This window comes from Mya arenaria, chromosome 14, assembly GCF_026914265.1.
Source record: "Mya arenaria isolate MELC-2E11 chromosome 14, ASM2691426v1".
Taxonomy (NCBI): domain Eukaryota; kingdom Metazoa; phylum Mollusca; class Bivalvia; order Myida; family Myidae; genus Mya; species Mya arenaria.
This window is the reverse complement of record NC_069135.1, coordinates 15,820,043-15,837,921: the sequence shown is the minus strand read 5'-3', so window position 1 is coordinate 15,837,921 and position 17,879 is coordinate 15,820,043.

The window sequence follows — 17,879 nt, the reverse complement described above, 5'->3', positions numbered from 1 at the left end:
TACTAAGGGGGAGCTAATCTCGAAGGTATCTTCGGAACCAAGAGTGATAGGAGCTTGGTTCTGTATTGAAATTTACGTCTCACCATACCTACGTCACGCGCACGTCGGTGCATCGCTGCGTTATTACGTGACCGTTTCCATTCGCCTATAACGTTATTTTATACACTAAAATGCAGCACAAAATGCCGTAAAATGGGGTTGGCAATCTCGAAGATATCTCAGCATCCCTACAGTGATCAGGCTGGGACCAATTTTTCCATGTAGGGGACGCTAAACCCTTCAAGATGCACCCCTTGGGGTGTGCGGGATGATAGTTTTTGACTGGTTCAACAGCGTCAAAGTACGCAAATTAGCGACATTTCGTACACAAACGCGCCCCATATAGCTACTAAGGGGGAGCTAATCTCGAAGGTATCTTCGGAACCAAGATGATAGGAGCTTGGTTCTGGTATTGAAATTTACGTCTCACCATACCCTACGTCACGCGCACGTCGGTGGTCGCTGGCGTTATTACGTGACAGTTTCCATTCGCCTATAACGTTATTTTATACACTAAAATGCAGCACAAAATGCCGTAAAATGGGGTTGGCAATCTCGAAGATATCTCAGCATCCCCACGTGATCAGGCTGGGACCTTTTTCCATGTAGGGGACGCTAAACCCTTCAAGATGCACCCCTTGGGGGTGCGGGATGATAGTTTTGACTGGTTTCAACAGCGTCAAAGTATGCGCAATTAGCGACATTTCGTACACAAAACGCGCCCCATATAGCTACTAAGGGGGAGCTAATCTCGAAGGTATCTTCGGAACCAAGAGTGATAGGAGCTTGGTTCTGGTATTGAAATTTACGTCTCACCATACCCTACGTCACGCGCACGTCGGTGCATCGCTGTCGTTATTACGTGACCGTTTCCATTCGCCTATAACGTTATTTTATACACTAAAATGCAGCACAAAATGCCGTAAAATGGGGTTGGCAATCTCGAAGATATCTCAGCATCCCTACACTTGATCAGGCTGGGACCAATTTTTCCATGTAGGGGACGCTAAACCCTTCAAGATGCACCCTTGGGGTGTCGGGATGATAGTTTTTGACTGGTTTCAACAGCGTCAAAGTACGCGCAAATTAGCGACATTTCGTACACAAAACGCGCTCCCATATAGCTACTAAGGGGGAGCTAATCTCGAAGGTATCTTCGGAACCAAGAGTGATAGGAGCTTGGTTCTGGTATTGAAATTTACGTCTCACCATACCCTACGTCACGCGCACGTCGGTGCGTCGCTGTCGTTATTACGTGACCGTTTCCATTCGCCTATAACGTTATTTTATACACTAAAATGCAGCACAAAATGCCGTAAAATGGGGTTGGCAATCTCGAAGATATCTCAGCATCCCTACACGTGATCAGCTGGGACCAATTTTTCCATGTAGGGGACGCTAAACCCTTCAAGATGCACCCCTTGGGGTGTGCGGGATGATAGTTTTTGACTGGTTTCAACAGCGTCAAAGTACGCGCAAATTGCGACATTTCGTACACAAAACGCGCTCCCATATAGCTACTAAGGGGGAGCTAATCTCGAAGGTATCTTCGAACCAAGAGTGATAGGAGCTTGGTTCTGGTATTGAAATTTACGTCTCACCATACCCTACGTCACGCGCACGTCGGTGCGTCGCTGGCGTTTACGTGACCGTTTCCATTCGCCTATAACGTTATTTTATACACTAAAATGCAGCACAAAATGCCGTAAAATGGGGTTGGCAATCTCGAAGATATCTCAGCATCCCTACACGTGATCAGGCTGGGACCAATTTTTCCATGTAGGGGACGCTAAACCCTTCAAGATGCACCCCTTGGGGTGTGCGGGATGATAGTTTTTGACTGGTTTCAACAGCGTCAAAGTACGCGCAAATTCGCGACATTTCGTACACAAAACGCGCTCCCATATAGCTACTAAGGGGGGAGCTAATCTCGAAGGTATCTTCGGAACCAAGAGTGATAGGAGCTTGGTTCTGGTATTGAAATTTACGTCTCACCATACCCTACGTCACGCGCACGTCGGTGCGTCGCTGTCGTTATTACGTGACCGTTTCCATTCGCCTATAACGATATTTTTACACTAAAATGCAGCACAAATGCCGTAAAATGGGGTTGGCAATCTCGAAGATATCTCAGCATCCCTACACGTGATCAGGCTGGGACCAATTTTTCCATGTAGGGGACGCTAACCCTTCAAGATGCACCCCTTGGGGTGTGCGGGATGATAGTTTTTGACTGGTTTCAACAGCGTCAAAGTACGCGCAAATTCGCGACATTTCGTACACAAAACGCGCTCCCATATAGCTACTAAGGGGGAGCTAATCTCGAAGGTATCTTCGGAACCAAGAGTGATAGGAGCTTGGTTCTGGTATTGAAATTTACGTCTCACCATACCCTACGTCACGCGCACGTCGGTGCGTCGCTGGCGTTATTACGTGACCGTTTCCATTCGCCTATACGTTATTTTATACACTAAAATGCAGCACAAAATGCCGTAAAATGGGGTTGGCAATCTCGAAGATATCTCAGCATCCCTACACGTGATCAGGCTGGGACCAATTTTTCCATGTAGGGGACGCTAAACCCTTCAAGATGCACCCCTTGGGGTGTGCGGGATGATAGTTTTTGACTGGTTTCAACAGCGTCAAAGTATGCGCAAATTCGCGACATTTCGTACACAAAACGCGCCCCATATAGCTACTAAGGGGGAGCTAATCTCGAAGGTATCTTCGGAACCAAGAGTGATAGGAGCTTGGTTCTGGTATTGAAATTTACGTCTCACCATACCCTACGTCACGCGCACGTCGGTGCATCGCTGTCGTTATTACGTGACAGTTTCCATTCGCCTATAACGTTATTTTATACACTAAAATGCAGCACAAAATGCCGTAAAATGGGGTTGGCAATCTCGAAGATATCTCAGCATCCCTACACGTGATCAGGCTGGGACCAATTTTTCCATGTAGGGGACGCTAAACCCTTCAAGATGCACCCCTTGGGGTGTGCGGGATGATAGTTTTTTGACTGGTTTCAACAGCGTCAAAGTATGCGCAAATTCGCGACATTTCGTACACAAAACGCGCTCCCATATAGCTACTAAGGGGGAGCTAATCTCGAAGGTATCTTCGGAACCAAGAGTGATAGGAGCTTGGTTCTGGTATTGAAATTTACGTCTCACCATACCCTACGTCACGCGCACGTCGGTGCGTCGCTGTCGTTATTACGTGACCGTTTCCATTCGCCTATAACGTTATTTTATACACTAAAATGCAGCACAAAATGCCGTAAAATGGGGTTGGCAATCTCGAAGATATCTCAGCATCCCTACACGTGATCAGGCTGGGACCAATTTTTCCATGTAGGGGACGCTAAACCCTTCAAGATGCACCCCTTGGGGTGTGCGGGATGATAGTTTTTGACTGGTTTCAACAGCGTCAAAGTACGCGCAAATTCGCGACATTTCGTACACAAAACGCGCTCCCCATATAGCTACTAAGGGGGAGCTAATCTCGAAGGTATCTTCGGAACCAAGAGTGATAGGAGCTTGGTTCTGGTATTGAAATTTACGTCTCACCATACCCTACGTCACGCGCACGTCGGTGCATCGCTGTCGTTATTACGTGACCGTTTCCATTCGCCTATAACGTTATTTTATACACTAAAATGCAGCACAAAATGCCGTAAAATGGGGTTGGCAATCTCGAAGATATCTCAGCATCCCTACACGTGATCAGGCTGGGACCAATTTTTCCATGTAGGGATGCTGAACCCTTCAAGATGCACCCCTTGGGGTGTGCGGGATGATAGTTTTTGACTGGTTTCAACAGCGTCAAAGTACGCGCAAATTCGCGACATTTCGTACACAAAACGCGCTCCCATATAGCTACTAAGGGGGAGCTAATCTCGAAGGTATCTTCGGAACCAAGAGTGATAGGAGCTTGGTTCTGGTATTGAAATTTACGTCTCACCATACCCTACGTCACGCGCACGTCGGTGCATCGCTGTCGTTATTACGTGACCGTTTCCATTCGCCTATAACGTTATTTTATACACTAAAATGCAGCACAAAATGCCGTAAAATGGGGTTGGCAATCTCGAAGATATCTCAGCATCCCTACACGTGATCAGGCTGGGACCAATTTTTCCATGTAGGGGACGCTAAACCCTTCAAGATGCACCCCTTGGGGTGTGCGGGATGATAGTTTTTGACTGGTTTCAACAGCGTCAAAGTACGCGCAAATTCGCGACATTTCGTACACAAAACGCGCTCCCATATAGCTACTAAGGGGGAGCTAATCTCGAAGGTATCTTCGGAACCAAGAGTGATAGGAGCTTGGTTCTGGTATTGAAATTTACGTCTCACCATACCCTACGTCACGCGCACGTCGGTGCGTCGCTGTCGTTATTACGTGACCGTTTCCATTCGCCTATAACGTTATTTTATACACTAAAATGCAGCACAAAAATGCCGTAAAATGGGGTTGGCAATCTCGAAGATATCTCAGCATCCCTACACGTGATCAGGCTGGGACCAATTTTTCCATGTAGGGACGCTAAACCCTTCAAGATGCACCCCTTGGTGTGCGGGATGATAGTTTTTGACTGGTTTCAACAGCGTCAAAGTACGCGCAAATTCGCGACATTTCGTACACAAAACGCGCTCCCATATAGCTACTAAGGGGGAGCTAATCTCGAAGGTATCTTCGGAACCAAGAGTGATAGGAGCTTGGTTCTGGTATTGAAATTTACGTCTCACCATACCCTACGTCACGCGCACGTCGGTGCGTCGCTGTCGTTATTACGTGACCGTTTCCATTCGCCTATAACGTTATTTTATACACTAAAATGCAGCACAAAATGCCGTAAAATGGGGTTGGCAATCTCGAAGATATCTCAGCATCCCTACACGTGATCAGGCTGGGACCAATTTTTCCATGTAGGGGACGCTAAACCCTTCAAGATGCACCCCTTGGGGTGTGCGGGATGATAGTTTTTGACTGGTTTCAACAGCGTCAAAGTACGCGCAAATTCGCGACATTTCGTACACAAAACGCGCTCCCATATAGCTACTAAGGGGAGCTAATCTCGAAGGTATCTTCGGAACCAAGAGTGATAGGAGCTTGGTTCTGGTATTGAAATTTACGTCTCACCATACCCTACGTCACGCGCACGTCGGTGCGTCGCTGTCGTTATTACGTGACCGTTTCCATTCGCCTATAACGTTATTTTATACACTAAAATGCAGCACAAAATGCCGTAAAATGGGGTTGGCAATCTCGAAGATATCTCAGCATCCCTACACGTGATCAGGCTGGGACCAATTTTTCCATGTAGGGGACGCTAAACCCTTCAAGATGCACCCCTTGGGGTGTGCGGGATGATAGTTTTTGACTGGTTTCAACAGCGTCAAAGTACGCGCAAATTCGCGACATTTCGTACACAAAACGCGCTCCCATATAGCTACTAAGGGGGAGCTAATCTCGAAGGTATCTTCGGAACCAAGAGTGATAGGAGCTTGGTTCTGGTATTGAAATTTACGTCTCACCATACCCTACGTCACGCGCACGTCGGTGCGTCGCTGTCGTTATTACGTGACCGTTTCCATTCGCCTATAACGTTATTTTATACACTAAAATGCAGCACAAAATGCCGTAAAATGGGGTTGGCAATCTCGAAGATATCTCAGCATCCCTACACGTGATCAGGCTGGGACCAATTTTTCCATGTAGGGGACGCTAAACCCTTCAAGATGCACCCCTTGGGTGTGCGGGATGATAGTTTTTGACTGGTTTCAACAGCGTCAAAGTACGCGCAAATTCGCGACATTTCGTACACAAAACGCGCTCCCATATAGCTACTAAGGGGGAGCTAATCTCGAAGGTATCTTCGGAACCAAGAGTGATAGGAGCTTGGTTCTGGTATTGAAATTTACGTCTCACCATACCCTACGTCACGCGCACGTCGGTGCGTCGCTGTCGTTATTACGTGACCGTTTCCATTCGCCTATAACGTTATTTTATACACTAAAATGCAGCACAAATGCCGTAAAATGGGGTTGGCAATCTCGAAGATATCTCAGCATCCCTACACGTGATCAGGCTGGGACCAATTTTTCCATGTAGGGGACGCTAAACCCTTCAAGATGCACCCCTTGGGGTGTGCGGGATGATAGTTTTTGACTGGTTTCAACAGCGTCAAAGTACGCGCAAATTCGCGACATTTCGTACACAAAACGCGCTCCCATATAGCTACTAAGGGGGAGCTAATCTCGAAGGTATCTTCGGAACCAAGAGTGATAGGAGCTTGGTTCTGGTATTGAAATTTACGTCTCACCATACCCTACGTCACGCGCACGTCGGTGCGTCGCTGTCGTTATTACGTGACCGTTTCCATTCGCCTATAACGTTATTTTATACACTAAAATGCAGCACAAAATGCCGTAAAATGGGGTTGGCAATCTCGAAGATATCTCAGCATCCCTACACGTGATCAGGCTGGGACCAATTTTTCCATGTAGGGGACGCTAAACCCTTCAAGATGCACCCCTTGGGGTGTGCGGGATGATAGTTTTTGACTGGTTTCAACAGCGTCAAAGTACGCGCAAATTCGCGACATTTCGTACACAAAACGCGCTCCCATATAGCTACTAAGGGGGAGCTAATCTCGAAGGTATCTTCGGAACCAAGAGTGATAGGAGCTTGGTTCTGGTATTGAAATTTACGTCTCACCATACCCTACGTCACGCGCACGTCGGTGCGTCGCTGTCGTTTTACGTGACCGTTTCCATTCGCCTATAACGTTATTTATACACTAAAATGCAGCACAAAATGCCGTAAAATGGGGTTGGCAATCTCGAAGATATCTCAGCATCCCTACACGTGATCAGGCTGGGACCAATTTTTCCATGTAGGGGACGCTAACCCTTCAAGATGCACCCCTTGGGGTGTGCGGGATGATAGTTTTTGACTGGTTTCAACAGCGTCAAAGTACGCGCAAATTCGCGACATTTCGTACACAAAACGCGCTCCCATATAGCTACTAAGGGGGAGCTAATCTCGAAGGTATCTTCGGAACCAAGAGTGATAGGAGCTTGGTTCTGGTATTGAAATTTACGTCTCACCATACCCTACGTCACGCGCACGTCGGTGCGTCGCTGTCGTTATTACGTGACCGTTTCCATTCGCCTATAACGTTATTTTATACACTAAAATGCAGCACAAATGCCGTAAAATGGGGTTGGCAATCTCGAAGATATCTCAGCATCCCTACACGTGATCAGGCTGGACCAATTTTTCCATGTAGGGGACGCTAAACCCTTCAAGATGCACCCCTTGGGGTGTGCGGGATGATAGTTTTTGACTGGTTTCAACAGCGTCAAAGTACGCGCAAATTCGCGACATTTCGTACACAAAACGCGCTCCCATATAGCTACTAAGGGGGAGCTAATCTCGAAGGTATCTTCGGAACCAAGAGTGATAGGAGCTTGGTTCTGGTATTGAAATTTACGTCTCACCATACCCTACGTCACGCGCACGTCGGTGCGTCGCTGTCGTTATTACGTGACCGTTTCCATTCGCCTATAACGTTATTTTATACACTAAAATGCAGCACAAAATGCCGTAAAATGGGGTTGGCAATCTCGAAGATATCTCAGCATCCCTACACGTGATCAGGCTGGGACCAATTTTTCCATGTAGGGGACGCTAAACCCTTCAAGATGCACCCCTTGGGGTGTGCGGGATGATAGTTTTTGACTGGTTTCAACAGCGTCAAAGTACGCGCAAATTCGCGACATTTCGTACACAAAACGCGCTCCCATATAGCTACTAAGGGGGAGCTAATCTCGAAGGTATCTTCGGAACCAAGAGTGATAGGAGCTTGGTTCTGGTATTGAAATTTACGTCTCACCATACCCTACGTCACGCGCACGTCGGTGCGTCGCTGTCGTTATTACGTGACCGTTTCCATTCGCCTATAACGTTATTTTATACACTAAAATGCAGCACAAAATGCCGTAAAATGGGGTTGGCAATCTCGAAGATATCTCAGCATCCCTACACGTGATCAGGCTGGGACCAATTTTTCCATGTAGGGGACGCTAAACCCTTCAAGATGCACCCCTTGGGGTTGCGGGATGATAGTTTTGACTGGTTTCAACAGCGTCAAAGTACGCGCAAATTCGCGACATTTCGTACACAAAACGCGCTCCCATATAGCTACTAAGGGGGAGCTAATCTCGAAGGTATCTTCGGAACCAAGAGTGATAGGAGCTTGGTTCTGGTATTGAAATTTACGTCTCACCATACCCTACGTCACGCGCACGTCGGTGCGTCGCTGTCGTTATACGTGACCGTTTCCATTCGCCTATAACGTTATTTTATACACTAAAATGCAGCACAAAATGCCGTAAAATGGGGTTGGCAATCTCGAAGATATCTCAGCATCCCTACACGTGATCAGGCTGGGACCAATTTTCCATGTAGGGGACGCTAAACCCTTCAAGATGCACCCTTGGGGTGTGCGGGATGATAGTTTTTGACTGGTTTCAACAGCGTCAAAGTACGCGCAAATTCGCGACATTTCGTACACAAAACGCGCTCCCATATAGCTACTAAGGGGGAGCTAATCTCGAAGGTATCTTCGGAACCAAGAGTGATAGGAGCTTGGTTCTGGTATTGAAATTTACGTCTCACCATACCCTACGTCACGCGCACGTCGGTGCGTCGCTGTCGTTATTACGTGACCGTTTCCATTCGCCTATAACGTTATTTTATACACTAAAATGCAGCACAAAATGCCGTAAAATGGGGTTGGCAATCTCGAAGATATCTCAGCATCCCTACACGTGATCAGGCTGGGACCAATTTTTCCATGTAGGGGACGCTAAACCCTTCAAGATGCACCCCTTGGGGTGTGCGGGATGATAGTTTTTGACTGGTTTCAACAGCGTCAAAGTACGCGCAAATTCGCGACATTTCGTACACAAAACGCGCTCCCATATAGCTACTAAGGGGGAGCTAATCTCGAAGGTATCTTCGGAACCAAGAGTGATAGGAGCTTGGTTCTGGTATTGAAATTTACGTCTCACCATACCCTACGTCACGCGCACGTCGGTGCGTCGCTGTCGTTATTACGTGACCGTTTCCATTCGCCTATAACGTTATTTTATACACTAAAATGCAGCACAAAATGCCGTAAAATGGGGTTGGCAATCTCGAAGATATCTCAGCATCCCTACACGTGATCAGGCTGGGACCAATTTTTCCATGTAGGGGACGCTAAACCCTTCAAGATGCACCCCTTGGGGTGTGCGGGATGATAGTTTTTGACTGGTTTCAACAGCGTCAAAGTACGCGCAAATTCGCGACATTTCGTACACAAAACGCGCTCCCATATAGCTACTAAGGGGGAGCTAATCTCGAAGGTATCTTCGGAACCAAGAGTGATAGGAGCTTGGTTCTGGTATTGAAATTTACGTCTCACCATACCCTACGTCACGCGCACGTCGGTGCGTCGCTGTCGTTATTACGTGACCGTTTCCATTCGCCTATAACGTTATTTTATACACTAAAATGCAGCACAAAATGCCGTAAAATGGGGTTGGCAATCTCGAAGATATCTCAGCATCCCTACACGTGATCAGGCTGGGACCAATTTTTCCATGTAGGGGACGCTAAACCCTTCAAGATGCACCCCTTGGGGTGTGCGGGATGATAGTTTTTGACTGGTTTCAACAGCGTCAAAGTACGCGCAAATTCGCGACATTTCGTACACAAAACGCGCTCCCATATAGCTACTAAGGGGGAGCTAATCTCGAAGGTATCTTCGGAACCAAGAGTGATAGGAGCTTGGTTCTGGTATTGAAATTTACGTCTCACCATACCCTACGTCACGCGCACGTCGGTGCGTCGCTGTCGTTATTACGTGACCGTTTCCATTCGCCTATAACGTTATTTTATACACTAAAATGCAGCACAAAATGCCGTAAAATGGGGTTGGCAATCTCGAAGATATCTCAGCATCCCTACACGTGATCAGGCTGGGACCAATTTTTCCATGTAGGGGACGCTAAACCCTTCAAGATGCACCCCTTGGGGTGTGCGGGATGATAGTTTTTGACTGGTTTCAACAGCGTCAAAGTACGCGCAAATTCGCGACATTTCGTACACAAAACGCGCTCCCATATAGCTACTAAGGGGGAGCTAATCTCGAAGGTATCTTCGGAACCAAGAGTGATAGGAGCTTGGTTCTGGTATTGAAATTTACGTCTCACCATACCCTACGTCACGCGCACGTCGGTGCGTCGCTGTCGTTATTACGTGACCGTTTCCATTCGCCTATAACGTTATTTTATACACTAAAATGCAGCACAAAATGCCGTAAAATGGGGTTGGCAATCTCGAAGATATCTCAGCATCCCTACACGTGATCAGGCTGGGACCAATTTTTCCATGTAGGGGACGCTAAACCCTTCAAGATGCACCCCTTGGGGTGTGCGGGATGATAGTTTTTGACTGGTTTCAACAGCGTCAAAGTACGCGCAAATTCGCGACATTTCGTACACAAAACGCGCTCCCATATAGCTACTAAGGGGGAGCTAATCTCGAAGGTATCTTCGGAACCAAGAGTGATAGGAGCTTGGTTCTGGTATTGAAATTTACGTCTCACCATACCCTACGTCACGCGCACGTCGGTGCGTCGCTGTCGTTATTACGTGACCGTTTCCATTCGCCTATAACGTTATTTTATACACTAAAATGCAGCACAAAATGCCGTAAAATGGGGTTGGCAATCTCGAAGATATCTCAGCATCCCTACACGTGATCAGGCTGGGACCAATTTTTCCATGTAGGGGACGCTAAACCCTTCAAGATGCACCCCTTGGGGTGTGCGGGATGATAGTTTTTGACTGGTTTCAACAGCGTCAAAGTACGCGCAAATTCGCGACATTTCGTACACAAAACGCGCTCCCATATAGCTACTAAGGGGGAGCTAATCTCGAAGGTATCTTCGGAACCAAGAGTGATAGGAGCTTGGTTCTGGTATTGAAATTTACGTCTCACCATACCCTACGTCACGCGCACGTCGGTGCGTCGCTGTCGTTATTACGTGACCGTTTCCATTCGCCTATAACGTTATTTTATACACTAAAATGCAGCACAAAATGCCGTAAAATGGGGTTGGCAATCTCGAAGATATCTCAGCATCCCTACACGTGATCAGGCTGGGACCAATTTTTCCATGTAGGGGACGCTAAACCCTTCAAGATGCACCCCTTGGGGTGTGCGGGATGATAGTTTTTGACTGGTTTCAACAGCGTCAAAGTACGCGCAAATTCGCGACATTTCGTACACAAAACGCGCTCCCATATAGCTACTAAGGGGGAGCTAATCTCGAAGGTATCTTCGGAACCAAGAGTGATAGGAGCTTGGTTCTGGTATTGAAATTTACGTCTCACCATACCCTACGTCACGCGCACGTCGGTGCGTCGCTGTCGTTATTACGTGACCGTTTCCATTCGCCTATAACGTTATTTTATACACTAAAATGCAGCACAAAATGCCGTAAAATGGGGTTGGCAATCTCGAAGATATCTCAGCATCCCTACACGTGATCAGGCTGGGACCAATTTTTCCATGTAGGGGACGCTAAACCCTTCAAGATGCACCCCTTGGGGTGTGCGGGATGATAGTTTTTGACTGGTTTCAACAGCGTCAAAGTACGCGCAAATTCGCGACATTTCGTACACAAAACGCGCTCCCATATAGCTACTATAAGGGGGAGCTAATCTCGAAGGTATCTTCGGAACCAAGAGTGATAGGAGCTTGGTTCTGGTATTGAAATTTACGTCTCACCATACCCTACGTCACGCGCACGTCGGTGCGTCGCTGTCGTTATTACGTGACCGTTTCCATTCGCCTATAACGTTATTTTATACACTAAAATGCAGCACAAAATGCCGTAAAATGGGGTTGGCAATCTCGAAGATATCTCAGCATCCCTACACGTGATCAGGCTGGGACCAATTTTTCCATGTAGGGGACGCTAAACCCTTCAAGATGCACCCCTTGGGGTGTGCGGGATGATAGTTTTTGACTGGTTTCAACAGCGTCAAAGTACGCGCAAATTCGCGACATTTCGTACACAAAACGCGCTCCCATATAGCTACTAAGGGGGAGCTAATCTCGAAGGTATCTTCGGAACCAAGAGTGATAGGAGCTTGGTTCTGGTATTGAAATTTACGTCTCACCATACCCTACGTCACGCGCACGTCGGTGCGTCGCTGTCGTTATTACGTGACCGTTTCCATTCGCCTATAACGTTATTTTATACACTAAAATGCAGCACAAAATGCCGTAAAATGGGGTTGGCAATCTCGAAGATATCTCAGCATCCCTACACGTGATCAGGCTGGGACCAATTTTTCCATGTAGGGGACGCTAAACCCTTCAAGATGCACCCCTTGGGGTGTGCGGGATGATAGTTTTTGACTGGTTTCAACAGCGTCAAAGTACGCGCAAATTCGCGACATTTCGTACACAAAACGCGCTCCCATATAGCTACTAAGGGGGAGCTAATCTCGAAGGTATCTTCGGAACCAAGAGTGATAGGAGCTTGGTTCTGGTATTGAAATTTACGTCTCACCATACCCTACGTCACGCGCACGTCGGTGCGTCGCTGTCGTTATTACGTGACCGTTTCCATTCGCCTATAACGTTATTTTATACACTAAAATGCAGCACAAAATGCCGTAAAATGGGGTTGGCAATCTCGAAGATATCTCAGCATCCCTACACGTGATCAGGCTGGGACCAATTTTTCCATGTAGGGGACGCTAAACCCTTCAAGATGCACCCCTTGGGGTGTGCGGGATGATAGTTTTTGACTGGTTTCAACAGCGTCAAAGTACGCGCAAATTCGCGACATTTCGTACACAAAACGCGCTCCCATATAGCTACTAAGGGGGAGCTAATCTCGAAGGTATCTTCGGAACCAAGAGTGATAGGAGCTTGGTTCTGGTATTGAAATTTACGTCTCACCATACCCTACGTCACGCGCACGTCGGTGCGTCGCTGTCGTTATTACGTGACCGTTTCCATTCGCCTATAACGTTATTTTATACACTAAAATGCAGCACAAAATGCCGTAAAATGGGGTTGGCAATCTCGAAGATATCTCAGCATCCCTACACGTGATCAGGCTGGGACCAATTTTTCCATGTAGGGGACGCTAAACCCTTCAAGATGCACCCCTTGGGGTGTGCGGGATGATAGTTTTTGACTGGTTTCAACAGCGTCAAAGTACGCGCAAATTCGCGACATTTCGTACACAAAACGCGCTCCCATATAGCTACTAAGGGGGAGCTAATCTCGAAGGTATCTTCGGAACCAAGAGTGATAGGAGCTTGGTTCTGGTATTGAAATTTACGTCTCACCATACCCTACGTCACGCGCACGTCGGTGCGTCGCTGTCGTTATTACGTGACCGTTTCCATTCGCCTATAACGTTATTTTATACACTAAAATGCAGCACAAAATGCCGTAAAATGGGGTTGGCAATCTCGAAGATATCTCAGCATCCCTACACGTGATCAGGCTGGGACCAATTTTTCCATGTAGGGGACGCTAAACCCTTCAAGATGCACCCCTTGGGGTGTGCGGGATGATAGTTTTTGACTGGTTTCAACAGCGTCAAAGTACGCGCAAATTCGCGACATTTCGTACACAAAACGCGCTCCCATATAGCTACTAAGGGGGAGCTAATCTCGAAGGTATCTTCGGAACCAAGAGTGATAGGAGCTTGGTTCTGGTATTGAAATTTACGTCTCACCATACCCTACGTCACGCGCACGTCGGTGCGTCGCTGTCGTTATTACGTGACCGTTTCCATTCGCCTATAACGTTATTTTATACACTAAAATGCAGCACAAAATGCCGTAAAATGGGGTTGGCAATCTCGAAGATATCTCAGCATCCCTACACGTGATCAGGCTGGGACCAATTTTTCCATGTAGGGGACGCTAAACCCTTCAAGATGCACCCCTTGGGGTGTGCGGGATGATAGTTTTTGACTGGTTTCAACAGCGTCAAAGTACGCGCAAATTCGCGACATTTCGTACACAAAACGCGCTCCCATATAGCTACTAAGGGGGAGCTAATCTCGAAGGTATCTTCGGAACCAAGAGTGATAGGAGCTTGGTTCTGGTATTGAAATTTACGTCTCACCATACCCTACGTCACGCGCACGTCGGTGCGTCGCTGTCGTTATTACGTGACCGTTTCCATTCGCCTATAACGTTATTTTATACACTAAAATGCAGCACAAAATGCCGTAAAATGGGGTTGGCAATCTCGAAGATATCTCAGCATCCCTACACGTGATCAGGCTGGGACCAATTTTTCCATGTAGGGGACGCTAAACCCTTCAAGATGCACCCCTTGGGGTGTGCGGGATGATAGTTTTTGACTGGTTTCAACAGCGTCAAAGTACGCGCAAATTCGCGACATTTCGTACACAAAACGCGCTCCCATATAGCTACTAAGGGGGAGCTAATCTCGAAGGTATCTTCGGAACCAAGAGTGATAGGAGCTTGGTTCTGGTATTGAAATTTACGTCTCACCATACCCTACGTCACGCGCACGTCGGTGCGTCGCTGTCGTTATTACGTGACCGTTTCCATTCGCCTATAACGTTATTTTATACACTAAAATGCAGCACAAAATGCCGTAAAATGGGGTTGGCAATCTCGAAGATATCTCAGCATCCCTACACGTGATCAGGCTGGGACCAATTTTTCCATGTAGGGGACGCTAAACCCTTCAAGATGCACCCCTTGGGGTGTGCGGGATGATAGTTTTTGACTGGTTTCAACAGCGTCAAAGTACGCGCAAATTCGCGACATTTCGTACACAAAACGCGCTCCCATATAGCTACTAAGGGGGAGCTAATCTCGAAGGTATCTTCGGAACCAAGAGTGATAGGAGCTTGGTTCTGGTATTGAAATTTACGTCTCACCATACCCTACGTCACGCGCACGTCGGTGCGTCGCTGTCGTTATTACGTGACCGTTTCCATTCGCCTATAACGTTATTTTATACACTAAAATGCAGCACAAAATGCCGTAAAATGGGGTTGGCAATCTCGAAGATATCTCAGCATCCCTACACGTGATCAGGCTGGGACCAATTTTTCCATGTAGGGGACGCTAAACCCTTCAAGATGCACCCCTTGGGGTGTGCGGGATGATAGTTTTTGACTGGTTTCAACAGCGTCAAAGTACGCGCAAATTCGCGACATTTCGTACACAAAACGCGCTCCCATATAGCTACTAAGGGGGAGCTAATCTCGAAGGTATCTTCGGAACCAAGAGTGATAGGAGCTTGGTTCTGGTATTGAAATTTACGTCTCACCATACCCTACGTCACGCGCACGTCGGTGCGTCGCTGTCGTTATTACGTGACCGTTTCCATTCGCCTATAACGTTATTTTATACACTAAAATGCAGCACAAAATGCCGTAAAATGGGGTTGGCAATCTCGAAGATATCTCAGCATCCCTACACGTGATCAGGCTGGGACCAATTTTTCCATGTAGGGGACGCTAAACCCTTCAAGATGCACCCCTTGGGGTGTGCGGGATGATAGTTTTTGACTGGTTTCAACAGCGTCAAAGTACGCGCAAATTCGCGACATTTCGTACACAAAACGCGCTCCCATATAGCTACTAAGGGGGAGCTAATCTCGAAGGTATCTTCGGAACCAAGAGTGATAGGAGCTTGGTTCTGGTATTGAAATTTACGTCTCACCATACCCTACGTCACGCGCACGTCGGTGCGTCGCTGTCGTTATTACGTGACCGTTTCCATTCGCCTATAACGTTATTTTATACACTAAAATGCAGCACAAAATGCCGTAAAATGGGGTTGGCAATCTCGAAGATATCTCAGCATCCCTACACGTGATCAGGCTGGGACCAATTTTTCCATGTAGGGGACGCTAAACCCTTCAAGATGCACCCCTTGGGGTGTGCGGGATGATAGTTTTTGACTGGTTTCAACAGCGTCAAAGTACGCGCAAATTCGCGACATTTCGTACACAAAACGCGCTCCCATATAGCTACTAAGGGGGAGCTAATCTCGAAGGTATCTTCGGAACCAAGAGTGATAGGAGCTTGGTTCTGGTATTGAAATTTACGTCTCACCATACCCTACGTCACGCGCACGTCGGTGCGTCGCTGTCGTTATTACGTGACCGTTTCCATTCGCCTATAACGTTATTTTATACACTAAAATGCAGCACAAAATGCCGTAAAATGGGGTTGGCAATCTCGAAGATATCTCAGCATCCCTACACGTGATCAGGCTGGGACCAATTTTTCCATGTAGGGGACGCTAAACCCTTCAAGATGCACCCCTTGGGGTGTGCGGGATGATAGTTTTTGACTGGTTTCAACAGCGTCAAAGTACGCGCAAATTCGCGACATTTCGTACACAAAACGCGCTCCCATATAGCTACTAAGGGGGAGCTAATCTCGAAGGTATCTTCGGAACCAAGAGTGATAGGAGCTTGGTTCTGGTATTGAAATTTACGTCTCACCATACCCTACGTCACGCGCACGTCGGTGCGTCGCTGTCGTTATTACGTGACCGTTTCCATTCGCCTATAACGTTATTTTATACACTAAAATGCAGCACAAAATGCCGTAAAATGGGGTTGGCAATCTCGAAGATATCTCAGCATCCCTACACGTGATCAGGCTGGGACCAATTTTTCCATGTAGGGGACGCTAAACCCTTCAAGATGCACCCCTTGGGGTGTGCGGGATGATAGTTTTTGACTGGTTTCAACAGCGTCAAAGTACGCGCAAATTCGCGACATTTCGTACACAAAACGCGCTCCCATATAGCTACTAAGGGGGAGCTAATCTCGAAGGTATCTTCGGAACCAAGAGTGATAGGAGCTTGGTTCTGGTATTGAAATTTACGTCTCACCATACCCTACGTCACGCGCACGTCGGTGCGTCGCTGTCGTTATTACGTGACCGTTTCCATTCGCCTATAACGTTATTTTATACACTAAAATGCAGCACAAAATGCCGTAAAATGGGGTTGGCAATCTCGAAGATATCTCAGCATCCCTACACGTGATCAGGCTGGGACCAATTTTTCCATGTAGGGGACGCTAAACCCTTCAAGATGCACCCCTTGGGGTGTGCGGGATGATAGTTTTTGACTGGTTTCAACAGCGTCAAAGTACGCGCAAATTCGCGACATTTCGTACACAAAACGCGCTCCCATATAGCTACTAAGGGGGAGCTAATCTCGAAGGTATCTTCGGAACCAAGAGTGATAGGAGCTTGGTTCTGGTATTGAAATTTACGTCTCACCATACCCTACGTCACGCGCACGTCGGTGCGTCGCTGTCGTTATTACGTGACCGTTTCCATTCGCCTATAACGTTATTTTATACACTAAAATGCAGCACAAAATGCCGTAAAATGGGGTTGGCAATCTCGAAGATATCTCAGCATCCCTACACGTGATCAGGCTGGGACCAATTTTTCCATGTAGGGGACGCTAAACCCTTCAAGATGCACCCCTTGGGGTGTGCGGGATGATAGTTTTTGACTGGTTTCAACAGCGTCAAAGTACGCGCAAATTCGCGACATTTCGTACACAAAACGCGCTCCCATATAGCTACTAAGGGGGAGCTAATCTCGAAGGTATCTTCGGAACCAAGAGTGATAGGAGCTTGGTTCTGGTATTGAAATTTACGTCTCACCATACCCTACGTCACGCGCACGTCGGTGCGTCGCTGTCGTTATTACGTGACCGTTTCCATTC